Here is a 12,446-nt window from a genome sequence, read left to right as displayed (position 1 = left end):
GCTAGGAGTAGGGAGTACGACGGGGGTAAGTCTAGCGGCTGCACCCAAGCAAAATCGGGGTGTCCACTGCACCTGCAAACCCCGCGCGCGCCGCGGCTTGGCCCCCGGCACCCCAGCCGGCGGCCCACCCTGGACAGGCTGCCTGGGGGGCCGCAGTGTGTGGGTGTGGGTGTGGGTGGGGAGGGGGGTCGGCGGCCGCGACAAGGGAGGCGGCGAGCGAGCTGGGGAGGGGGGCGCGGCGGCGGCGGCGGCGGCGGCGCGGTCCAGGGGAGGGCGGGCGGAGGGAAGGCGCTGCCGCCGCCGCCGCCGCCGCCGCAGCCTCACCCGCGGCGACACAGACGCCGGGAGCGGCCGAGGCGGTGAGTCGCAGCGCCTTCCCTCCGCTTCTCGGGAGCCGGAGCGGAGCCAGAGTTGCAGCCGGGCGGGTGTGCGGGGGCGAGGGCGCCAAGAGCAGCCGCTGAGGGAGCCGACGCTCTTGGGGCGCGGCGGGCTCAGGGGTGGGCGCGAGGGGTGCGCGGTCCTGGGCACCGGGTCCCCGCTGCCCTTCCCGGGTGCAGCTCATTCTGTCAGTTCCCCTGTCCTCCCCTCAGTGCCTCTGAGGGAAGATAAAACTCAACCAAAGACCCCGAGGAGAGTGGCAGGAAAGGAGAGAGCAACTTTGCTGAGGGACGCGCAGAGGCGCGCAGGGCAGGCAGGATGGGGGCGTGCTGGGTCGGAAGGGGGCGTTCGTGCGCCTAGTGGCCCAGGACACCAGAAGCATCCTTCCGGGGGTCGGGGGCACTCGGCGGGTTCCGGGGGGAGCCTCAGAGTCGGCCCTCCGAAGCCGCAGTGGGCGTGTACGAGAGGTGGGCGCCTGGAGAGGGGGCTTTGGGAACCACCAGAAGGCGCCAGGGAACCCAGATAAGGAAGTGGTCTGCATTGTGGACTCAGGACCTGAAGGATTTGTGTCTCTTGCCCTCGGAGACTCGGGAAGGGGTGTGCTGGGGAGATGTGTCTGAGTGTTTTTCAGTGCATACCAATTTATTTTTAGCTCCCAGAGAAGCAGGATGTGCAAAGTGGGTTGTATCAGCCGGGAGGGGCAGGAGGTCTCCCTGTCCGCAGGAAATACACAAGTTTCTTGCTACAGATGCTTGCTTTAACTTTCATGCCTGGAGAAATGAAAGCTCTTTGGCTGTCTGAAGGTCTCCCCGCCAGGGCCACTTTCTTCCTGCGGGTCTGTCTGGGGCTGCAGGCCTGGCGAGTGCGCTTCTGTTGTTGAGTGCAGGACCCAAATAATGATACTTGTTCTGCTCCGTCGGGCAACTGGTACGAAACACAGAACTAGGGCTGCCAAGGTCTCACTCGCGGAGAAGGAAACCACACAGGCTTGCTCAAAGTTTTCCCAGTTCTGGCTGATTTGAAAATGATAGACCTAAGCCTCTGTATTGCCAAGAGCAGACTTTGCTGTCCTGGTTTCTCAGACTTGATTGGAAACGCTTGTGAGGTTTTTCTCTCCAACTGGGAAATGGTGTTCTAGGATCTGATGTGGTATGCAAGGCGACAGCAAAGGAGAAACGGATAGTGTGGCAGTGGGGAGAGTGTGGATGTCCAGGGCAGGCTAGCTGAGGGCTAATTACAGACTTGGGGATGGGGTTTCCTTCAGAAGAGGCTTAAGAAGCTGAAATCCAAATGTTCAAAGGTACCCAAGCCAGACCTCTGGAGATTGCCTTGGAGTCTCCCCCATTTCAGTCACTCAGCACTCATCCTGAATATTCTTTCTCTTTAAATGTGCTTAGGAGAGTGGGTTGTGAGGAGTGTGGACTTTGCAGCCAGACTGTTGGATATGAATTCTGGTTGGGACATGAATAGCTTTCAGGCTATGGGCTCCTCGCTTAATCTCTCTGTGTTTCCTGATCTGTGATGTGAGGTTGACACATACTAAAAAGCAGAGACATTGCTTTGCTGACAAAGGTCCATATAGTCAAAGCAATGGTTTTTCCACTAGTCAAGTATGGATTTAGAGTTGGACCATAAAGAAGGCTGAGCACCGAAGAACTGACCCTTTCGAACTGTGGTGCTGGAGAAGACTCTTGAGAGTCCCCAGGACTCAAGGAGATCAAACCAGTCAATCCTAAAGGAAATCAACCTTGAATATTCATTGGAAGGACTGATGCTGAAGTTGAAGCTCCAATACTTTGGCCATGTGATGTGAAGAGCCTACTCACTGGAAAAGATCCTGATGCTGGGAAAGATTGAGGGCAGGAGGAGAAGGGGGTGACAGAGGATGAGATGGTTTTTAAATTTTTAATTATATGTATTATATTGAAATATATAGTTGACTTATACAATTTGAACTCATTTCTTTTGTTACATTTGTCATTGTTGATGTCTGCCGCTTTCTGTCAGTTCTTACTGTCACTGATTTAGTTTATAACCTCACTACTTCTTGCCTGAATTGCTCCAGTTGCCTTCACACTGGGCTTCTTGCTCCAAATCAGGACACTTTTGCTTCAGTCGATTCTCCAAACTGCAACTAGAAAGCTTGCTTTGAACGACCCTATACACGAGACAGCAAAAGAGACACAGATATAAAGAATAAACTTTCGAACTCTGTGGGAGAAGGCGAGGATGGGATGATTTGAGAGAATAGCATTGAAGCATGTATATTATCATATGTGAAAGGGATCGCCAGTCCAAGTTCAATGCACAAAACAGGGCACTCAAAGCTGGTGCACTGGGACAACCCTGGGGGATGGGTTGGGGAGGGGGGAGGGAGGGGGGTTTCGGATGGGGGACACACGTACACTCATGGCTGATTCATGTCACTGTACGGCAAAAACCCCCACAATATTGTAAAGTAATTAGCCTCCAATTAAAATAAATAAATTAATTTTTTAAAAAAGAAAGCTTGCTTTGAAAACAAAAATCTAAGCCAGTCATCCAGCCTAATTCCTTCAGAGGTTTTCTGTGGTTTTCAGGGTAGAGTTTGGACTCCAAGACCTCCGTGACTGTACACTTGTCTCCTTGCCAGCTTCATCTCCTAAGCCTCCCTGTGTGTAGCCTTGACTCAAGTCACTGAGTCTCAACACCTGCCATTTTCCCATCCTTTTTTGTCTGGTCAACTCCTGTGCATTCTCCTCTGCTCAGCTGCAGTGACATTGCCTTCCAGCAGACCTCTGGGTACCTGCCTCCTCCCCAGCTGACTGAGCTACCCTAGTTTCATGCTGCAGTTGCAACGTACACTTACCCCTCTTATCACTCTGCATCATCTACATAGATCTTCCCTACCTGCAAGTGCCTGGACAAGTGGATTGTTATTATATAAGTAATTGTTGGATGAATAAATGAACATCAGTCAACCAAAGTTCCTAGCTTCCCAGGTGGCGCTAGTGGTAAAGAATCCACCTGCCAATGCAGGAAACAGAGGGACAATCCCTGGGTCAGGAAGATCCCGTGGAGAAGGGAACGGCCACCCACTCTAGTCTTCTTGCCTGGAGAATCCCATGGACAGAGGAGCCTGGCGGGCTACTGTCCATGGGGTTGCAGTCAGACACGACTGAAGCGACTTAGCAGGCACGGACAAATCCAGAAACAAACATGGAAAATAATAGAGAGGAAGACCAAACCAATCTTTATATATACTTCTCTGAAATTAAAAAAAAAAAAAACTTTGGAAAATATTAAGGAATCAAAGTTCAGTCACTCAGTCGTGTCTGACTTTTTGCGATCCCATGGACTTCAACATGTCAGCCTTCCCTGTCCTTCACTATCTCCCAGAGTTTGCTCAAACTCATGTCCATTGAGTCGATGATGCCATCCAACCATCTCATCCTCTGTCATCCCCTTCTCCTCCTGCCCTCAATCTTTCCCAGCATCAGGGTCTTTTCCAAGGAGTTGGCTCTTCACATCAGGTGCCAAAGTATTGGAGTTTCAGCTTCAGTATCAGTCCTTCCAATGAATATTCAAGGTTGATTTCCTTTAGGGTTGACTGTTTGATCTCCTTGCTGTCCAAGGGACTCAAAGGTTGGTCAAAAGAAATGTGGTAGACTTTCGTGGAACAATTTCAGAGATTTTTTTTCTTAATTGTAAGGAGTCAGACTAATAACGGAGAAATGTAGTCATTTGAGCTCTTTCCTTACTTTCCTCAGGTTGGCTGTGAGGAATGGGGGTTCAGCTGTCTGAGAGGTGTGCAGTGAAGCAGGTCCTGAAGGCAGAATGAAAGTCACCACACACATGGGCTTTGGAGCCCTTCCTGGGAGTGTAGCTTCCCCCTAGAGAGTGGGTGTCAGCCTGCCCTGGTATTGGTATGATGAGAACAGAAACTCTCCTGTCATCAAAGCTCCTCTGTACTTTTCAGACAATTCAGTGGGTTCTGTGGGTGTGCTTCTGACTGAGGCGGCATTTCCAAGCGCTCCTGGACTGAGCTCCCAGGAGCCCTGCAGGGAGATAAGATGGCGTGTGGATCTCTAGGACAGCCCCAGAGTCTGATTTCATGGCTCCAGAGCAAGGGGTTTTGTAAATTGAAAGTTCTAAAAATGCTTTTTAAGGTTTTTAAAGGGTTGAAAACACAACACATCAAAACACAAAGAAGAATATGTAATGGAGACCATGCCTAAAATACTTACTACACAGTTGTTTACAGAAAATGTGCCAGCCGCTAGTTTCAAGCTAAGACAGTTGGCTTCATTTTTCCTGTCATCTTTGATAGATTGGTCGTGGCTGCCTGGAGAGCTGGGTTGAAGAGGAATCCAAGGCTGGGTCCAGGGTCAGTAGGAAAGAGTGTTGTGGTCAGTTAGTGATGTCTTTCAGGATGTGGGATTAGGCAGTAATGACAGCCAGGCTTGTTCCTCACCATCCCTTTCTCTCTATCACTATGATTGAATATCCCAGCATTCCTCACAATGGCAGACTGTGGCCATTGGCTTTGATGAGTCCCATGCCTGTTCTTGTGGCTGGAGTTCCACACCAGTCTAGGGCTTGGGCTTGGTTGCAGGTTTCATCGCTGAACCATTGGCTAAGAAGTAGGAGCAAGGGTGTTTCTCCAGCAGAACATTGTTATCTGTCTCCAGAAGATTGACCCATAGAGTTTGGATTGAAAACCAACAGATGTTCACTTACAATAGTGTTGGCATTCCTACTTAACTGATGAGGGAAATAGGCTTCGGGGCACTCAGTAGCTTGCTGGAGGACAAATGGCTGGCAAACCAAGGAGTTCTGATTTGAAACCCATAATTGATGCACTTAGTAGGGTATTTGTGACAATTTAAAGTGAGTTTAGCCTGAAGCTCTATTCTTTTCATTTCTGAAAATATAGATAGGTAATGTCAAGAAATGTTAAGTACTGACAGGCTAGAAGACTCCAGAAGAAAAGAACATAGACATCTTTGGCTAGATATTTACTCACTTATTCAATTCCATTAATATTTTTGAGGAGTTTTTCTGTGTGCAACTTTTTGTTAGGTTCTAGGGATTCAGCTGAATATGAGCTAGTCCCCTATCTTGAAGGAATTTGCATTCCAACTTGAAAGTGCAAGAGATAATTAGGGAACAAATTGCTGGAAGAAGGGGTATGTGGCAGGGAGGTACAGGAGCTAAGCCCCCTTGATGGGGACAGTGATCTTCCAGTTTGTGTATCCCTGGTGTAGTTTGTGCAGTAGGTGAGCAATATTTCTTAAATACACTTTAAAATTATGGTTAAAACACAGAACATTAAGTGTACCATTTTAACCATTTTTAAGTGTACAGTTTTGTGGCATTAAGTGCAGCCATCACCGGTATGCATCTCCAGAACCTTTTCATTTTCCCAAACTGAAACTCCATACCCGTTATACAAAAGCTTTTCCTTTCTGCCTGCCCACTAGTCCCTGGCCAGCACCCTTCATTCTACTTTCTGTTTCTATGGATTTGACTACTTCATTAAGTGAAATCATACAATCTTTGTCCTTTTGTGACTAGCTTATTTCACCTAACGTGTCTTCAGGATTCACTCATATTGTAGCATGTGTCAGAATTTCCTTTCTTTTTAAAGCTGAATAATATTCCATTGTATGGATATACCACATTCAAGGGACACTTGTGTGACTTCCACCTTCTGGCTATTTTGAGTGATGCTGCTATGAACATAAACCCTATAAAAGGTTTATCAGGCAGAGTCCTACTGGGCAGCAGATGACACACTCAAAAGGGTATATAACTGGGGACTTCCCTGGTGGTCCAGTGGTTAAGACTCTTTGCTTCCGCTGCAGGGATCATGGGTTTGATCCCTGGTTGGGGAACTAAGATCCTGCAAGCTGCAGAGCACAGCCAAAAAAAAAAAAAGGTATAACTAAAAAAAGCTCAATGAAGGGACTATAGTAGTAGTCCCTGCTTAACCTTGGTTTTGCTTTCTAAGGTTTCAGTTACAGGTGGTCAACCATGGTCTGAATATATTAAGTGGAAAATTCTGGAAATAAACAATTCAAATCATGTAATGTTCTGAGTATTGTGATGAAATCTCACGTTGTTCTGCTTCAACCCTGCCTAGTTCAGTTCAGTTCAGTCATTCAGTAGTGTCTGACTCCTTGCGACCCCATGAACCACAGCACACCAGGCCTCCCTGTCCATCACCAACTCCCGGAGTCCACCCAAACCCATGTCCATCAAGTTGGTGATGCCATCCAGCCATCTTATCCTCTGTCATCCCCTTCTCCGCCTGCCCTCAATCTTATCCAGCATCAGGGTCTTTTCCAATGAGTCAGCTCTTCGCATCAGGTGGCCAAAGTATTGGAGTTTCAGCTTCAACATCAGTCCTTCCAATGAACATCCAGGACTGATCTCCTTTAGGATGGACTGGTTGGATCTCCCTGCAGTCCAAGGGACTCTCAAGAGTCTTCTCCAACACCACAGTTCAAAAGTATCAATTCTTCCGTGCCCAGCTTTCTTTATAGTGCAACTCTCACATCCATACATGACCACTGGAAAAACCATAGCCTTGACTAGATGGACCTTTGCTGGCAAAGTAATGTCTCTGCTTTTTAATATGCTGTCTAAGTTGGTCATAACTTTCCTTCCAAGGAGTAAGCGTCTTTTAATTTCATGGCTGCAATCATCATCTGCAGTGATCTTGGAGCCCAGAAAAATAAAGTCTGCCGCTGTTTCCACTGTTTCCCCATCTACCTGCCATGAAGTGATGGGACCGGATGCCATGATCTTAGTTTTCTGAATGTTGAGCTTTAAGCCAACTTTTTTCACTCTCGTCTTTCACTTTCATCAAGAGGCTCTTTAGTTCTTCTTCACTTTCTGCCATAAGGGTGGTGTCATCTGCATATCTGAGGTTATTGTTATTTCTCCCGGCAATCTTGATTCCAGCTTGTGCTTCCTCCAGCCAGTGTTTCCCATGATGTACTCTGCATATAAGTTAAATAAGCAAGGTGACAATACACAGCCTTGACGTACTCCTTTTCCTATTTGGAACCAGTCTGTTGTTACATGGCCAGTTCTAACTGTTACTTCCTGATCTGCATACAGGTTTCTCAAGAGGCAGGTCAGGTGGTCTGGTATTCCCATCTCTTTTAGAATTTTCCACAGTTAATTGTGATCCACACAGTCAAAGGCTTTGGCATAGTCAATAAAGCAGAAATAGATGTTTTTCTGGTACTCTCTTGCTTTTTCGATGATCCAGCAGATGTTGGCAATTTGATCTCTGGTTCCTCTGCCTTTTCTGAATCCAGCTTGAACATCTGGAAGTTCATGGTTCACGTATTGCTGAAGCCTGGCTTGGAGAATTTTAAGCATTACTTTACTAGCGTGTGAGATGAGTACAATTGTGCGGTAGTTTGAGCATTCTTTGGCATTGCCTTTCTTTGGGATTGGAATGAAAACTTACCTTTTCTGTGCTATGGCCACTGCTGAGTTTTCCATATTTGCTGGCATATTGAGTGCAGCACTTTCACAGCGTCATCTTTCAGGATTTGAAATAGCTCAACTGGAGTTCCATCACCTCCACTAGCTTTGTTCATAGTGATGCTGCCTAAGGCCCACTTGACTTCACATTCCAGGATGTCTGGCTCTAGGTGAGTGATCACACCATTGTGATTATCTGGGTCATGAAGATCTTTTTTGTACAATTCTTCTGTGTATTCTTGCCACCTCTTCTTAATATCTTCTGCTTCTGTTAGGTCCCTACCATTTCTGTCCTTTATTGAACCCATCTTTGCATGAATTATTCCCTTGGTATCTCTAATTTTCTTGAAGAGATCTCTAGTCTTTCCCATTCTGTTGTTTCCCTCTATTTCTTTGCATTGAATCACTGAGGAAGGCTTTCTTATCTCTCCTTGCTATTCTTTGGAACTCTGCATTCAGATGGGTATGTCTTTTCTTTTCTCCTTTGCTTTTCACTTCCCGTCTTTTCACAGCTATTTGTAAGGCCTCCTCAGACAGCCATTTTGCTTTTTTGCGTTTCTTTTTCTTGGGGATGGTCTTGATTCCTGTCTCCTGTACAATGTCACGAACCTCCATCCATAGTTCATCAGGCATTCTGTCTATCAGATCTAGTCCTTTAAATCTATTTCTCACTTCTACTGTATAGTCATAAGGGATTTGATTTAGGTCACACCTGAATGGTCTAGTGGTTTTCTCCACTTTCTTCAATTTCACTCTGAATTTGGCAATAAGGAGTTCATGATCTGAGCCACAGTCAGAAAGGCGAATTCCTTTCTCCAGAGAATCCGGCTCATTAGTCATTTAGAAGATCCACTGTTGTGGTATCTCAGTGCTTGTATTCAAGTCACCCTTATTTTCTTTAATAATGGCCCTAAAATGCAACAGTAATGATGCTGGCAATTCAGGTATGCCAAAGATAAGCTGTAAGTGCTTCCTTTAAGTGAGAGGTGAAGGTTCTTGACTTAACAAGGAAAGAAAAAAATCTTATGCTCTAGTAGGTGGGATTTAGGGTAATAATGAATCTTCTATCCATGAAATTGTGAAGAAGGAAAAAGGAATTCATGCTAGTTTTTAAAAATTCATTTATTCTTAATTGAAGGATAATTGCAATATTGTGTTGGTTTCTGCCATACATCAACATGGACCAGCCACAGGGATACATATGTCCACTCCCTCTTGAGCCTCCTTCCCACCTCCCACCCCAGCCCACCCCTCTAGGTTGTGACAGAGCCCTGGTTGAGTTCCCTGAGTCACAGAGCAAATTCCCACTGGCTGTCTGTTTTACATATGTTCGTGTATATGTTTTGGCTGTCGTACCTCAAACTACAAGTTATGGTACCAGTGTGTGATAAATGCTTAGTTAAGATGGAAAAGGCATCAGATTTGTATAATAAGCTATTTTGAGAGAGGGGAAGAGATCACACTCACATTACTTTTATTACAGTATATTATTATAACTGTTCTATTTTATTTGTTCTTATTAATCTCTTACTGTGCATAGCATAAATTAAGCTTTACCATAGCTATGTATGTATGTGTGTATGACTGAACTGAATAGTTATGTACGTACAGGAAAAATCATAGTATATATAGAGTTCAGGACTACTGTAGTTTTAGGCATCCACTGGGATCTTGGAATGTATTCCCCATGGATAAGAGGGGACCACTGTGTTTGGAAAGTTGTGGGTAACATTAAGGGAAGTCACCTAGACTGGCTAGACAAGTGTGCAGGCCTTTACTACCCAGCCCTGAAAGGGTGACATGAAAGAGCAGTTTCTGGAATTGCTCTTCAGCAGAATACAGCAACTGCCAAGCTGTGGCATGGCTGAGAGGCACCAGGTGAGTAAGTCCCAGCCACGCTTTTCTCTGCGCTGCTGGTGTCCGACTGGCCAAACCATCCAGAAGCCAGAGGGCCAGAAATGCGAGGACTACCTTTTGCATAGCAATCAGCCTCTCAGGGCTGAAAGCAGAGTGGAGAAGGGAGGAAGGTGGATCTGGAGGGAGAAAGCAGAGAGAATCCAGCACCAGGGAACATTACGGTTATCCTTTACAGGTAAGGGAGCATCAAGAGGCTGAGGGAACTATCCTAGGTCGGTAGCTAGTGAGTTGTGGAGCTGGGATTTCAACCCAGGAACATATTTTTCTTCTGTACATCCAGTTGGTTCTGAAATGTTAGGGCTTTCAGAATCCTGTGTGTTTTGATTCTTTGATAATAATCTGATTTGCTCAACTGTCAAAATATAGAGATCACCTCCTCCCCTTTCTTTTCCTAAATAACAACATGTATTTTATAGATAGGTTTCATAGCTGATTGGTTATGTTTCAGTAATAAATATGATTAGTTTTCTGTACAGTTGATGGGGGTGACAATATGTCCTTGAAACACACATGAAAAAGACAGAAGTTTGTTTTGTTTTCCTTTTAACTGAAGGCTTCCAAAGAGTTGACAATGTAACCTGACTACTGAAACATTAATGAGATTTTGGCTGCCTTGGAAGAAAGAGTGTTGAGGATAAGGGAGGTGGGAGTTCCCTCCCTGCTATTCTGGCTGGAGGGGGTGCAGAGGGCAGAGTCTAGCTCGGGGGGTGGGGATGGGGTGGGGTGGGGGGTGAGCCCATCTCTCCTGGGGCATGACTCGAGGGGCTGTCTAGCCAGAAAAAGCTCTGTGGGAGCCTGATTATTATGGTTTCCAAATTTGTGAAGTACTGCATTGGGGAAAAGACCTATTCTAGGGCCAAAGCTAGGTTCACTGTGAAAACAACCGGCTGCTTTGCAAGGCCTCATATTTTCCATTCCCCGAGGTTGCGAGGCTGAGGCCACGTTGAGAGAGGTGGCTGAGGGCTTGTATTAGTTTCCTGTGCCCTCTATAGAAAATTACCACAAACTGGGTGGCTTAAAATAATAGAACTTCATTTTCTCACCGTTTTGGAGGCCAGAGGTCTGACATCAAGTTATCAGCAGCTCCAGGCTTTTTCCAGAGGCTCTGGAGGAGAGCGTGTTGCTTTCTTCTCCTCGTTTCTGGTGGCTTTCAGCGTTTCTTGCTTTGAGACTGCATCACGTCTACTTCTGCCTCCGTGATCACCAGGCCCCCTCCTCTCCTCTGTGTGTCCTTATAAGGATATTTGTCATTGCATTTAGGGCTCACCTGGATAGTAATTCTAGATAATTTGTTTCCCCCAGTTTTATTGAAAAATACTGACATACGTCACTATAAGTTTAAGGTGTACATACATACAGAAGGATGGTTGGATTTACATGTAGTGTGAAATGATCACCAGAAAGGTTCAGCTAGCATCTATCATCTCATATAGATAAAAGAAAGAAGAAAAGAAAAAGTTGTTTCCCCTTGTGATGAGAACTCTTAGGATTTATTTTCTTTTAGCATCTTTCCCATACATCACCCAGCATCATACTGTACATTCTGTCCCTACTTATCTTACAGCTGGAAGTTTGTACCTTTTGACCATCTTCCTCTTTTGACCATCTTCCTCCAGTTCCTTCTTCCCCCATCCTCTGCCTCTGATAACCACAAATCTGGTCTCTTTTTCTATAAGTTTTGTGGGGTTTAAAAAATTTGTTTGTTTTTAGATTTCACATGTAAGTGATATATAATATTTGTCTTTGTCTGACATTTCATTTAGTATAATGCCTTCAAGGTCCATCCATGTTGTTGCAAATGGTAGGATTTTTCTCCTTTTTTATGGCTGAGTAATATTCCATTGTGTATATACCACAGCTTCTTTATCCATTCATTATCAATTGAATAGGTTGTTTTCTTGTCTTGGCTATTGTTAATAATGTTGCTATGAACATGGGGTTGCAGATACCTTTTTGAGTTAGTATTTTCATTTTCTTTGGATTTATTCCCAGAAATGAAATTGCTGGATCATAGGTAGTTCTATTTTTAATTTTTGAAGATCTTTCATTCTGTTTTCCATAGTGGCTGTTGTATTGTTTATTGTTCAGGTGCCAAGTCATGTCAACTCTTTGCGACTTCATGAGCTGCAGCATGCCAGGCTTCCCTGTCTTTCACAATCTCCTGGAGTTTCTCAAATTCATGTCCATTGAGTCAGTGATGCCATCCAACCATCTCATCCTCTTTCACCCCCTTCTCCTCCTTCCCTCCATCTTTCCTAGCATCAGGATCTTTTCCAATGAGTTGACTCTTTTCATCAGATGGCCAGAGTTCCAGTTTACAATCCCACCAATAGTATAAAGTGGTTCCCTTCGTTTTCTTCACATCCACATCAGCATTTGTGATTTCTTGTCTTTTTATTGATTACCATTCTAACAGTCGTGAAGTGCCATCTCATTATGGTTTTAATTTGCATTTTACAAGATGATCTTATTTCAAGATCCTCAACTTTATTACATCTGCAAAGACCCTTTTTACAAATAAGATGACATCCACCTGTTCCTGGGGCTAGGATGTGGACATACCTTTAGTGGGGGGTCCACCATTCACCCCACAACAGAGCTCAAGTGTACACTGTAACTCTTGATCCTCTGACTCTGTCATGATGCCCATAGATTTGGTTCCTATTGGT

General features: G+C 45.3%; 1 protein-coding gene across 1 annotated transcript in view; it reads left to right on the top strand.

The window, feature by feature from the left end:
• The first annotated feature begins 331 nt into the window (after positions 1 to 331).
• Positions 332 to 12,446, top strand: part of NCALD (neurocalcin delta) — a 439,752-nt gene continuing 427,637 nt past the window's right edge. Inside the window, exon 1 of the mRNA XM_081503477.1 lies at positions 332 to 359. The gene's annotated coding sequence lies outside the window, so the exon portion shown is untranslated. The remainder of the gene's footprint in view (positions 360 to 12,446) is intronic.

Source organism: Giraffa tippelskirchi, chromosome 6 (genome assembly GCF_054371585.1).
Source record: "Giraffa tippelskirchi isolate mGirTip1 chromosome 6, T2T-mGirTip1v1.2.pri, whole genome shotgun sequence".
Classification (NCBI taxonomy): Eukaryota; Metazoa; Chordata; class Mammalia; order Artiodactyla; family Giraffidae; genus Giraffa; species Giraffa tippelskirchi.
This window is presented reverse-complemented; position numbering and strand designations above follow the sequence as displayed.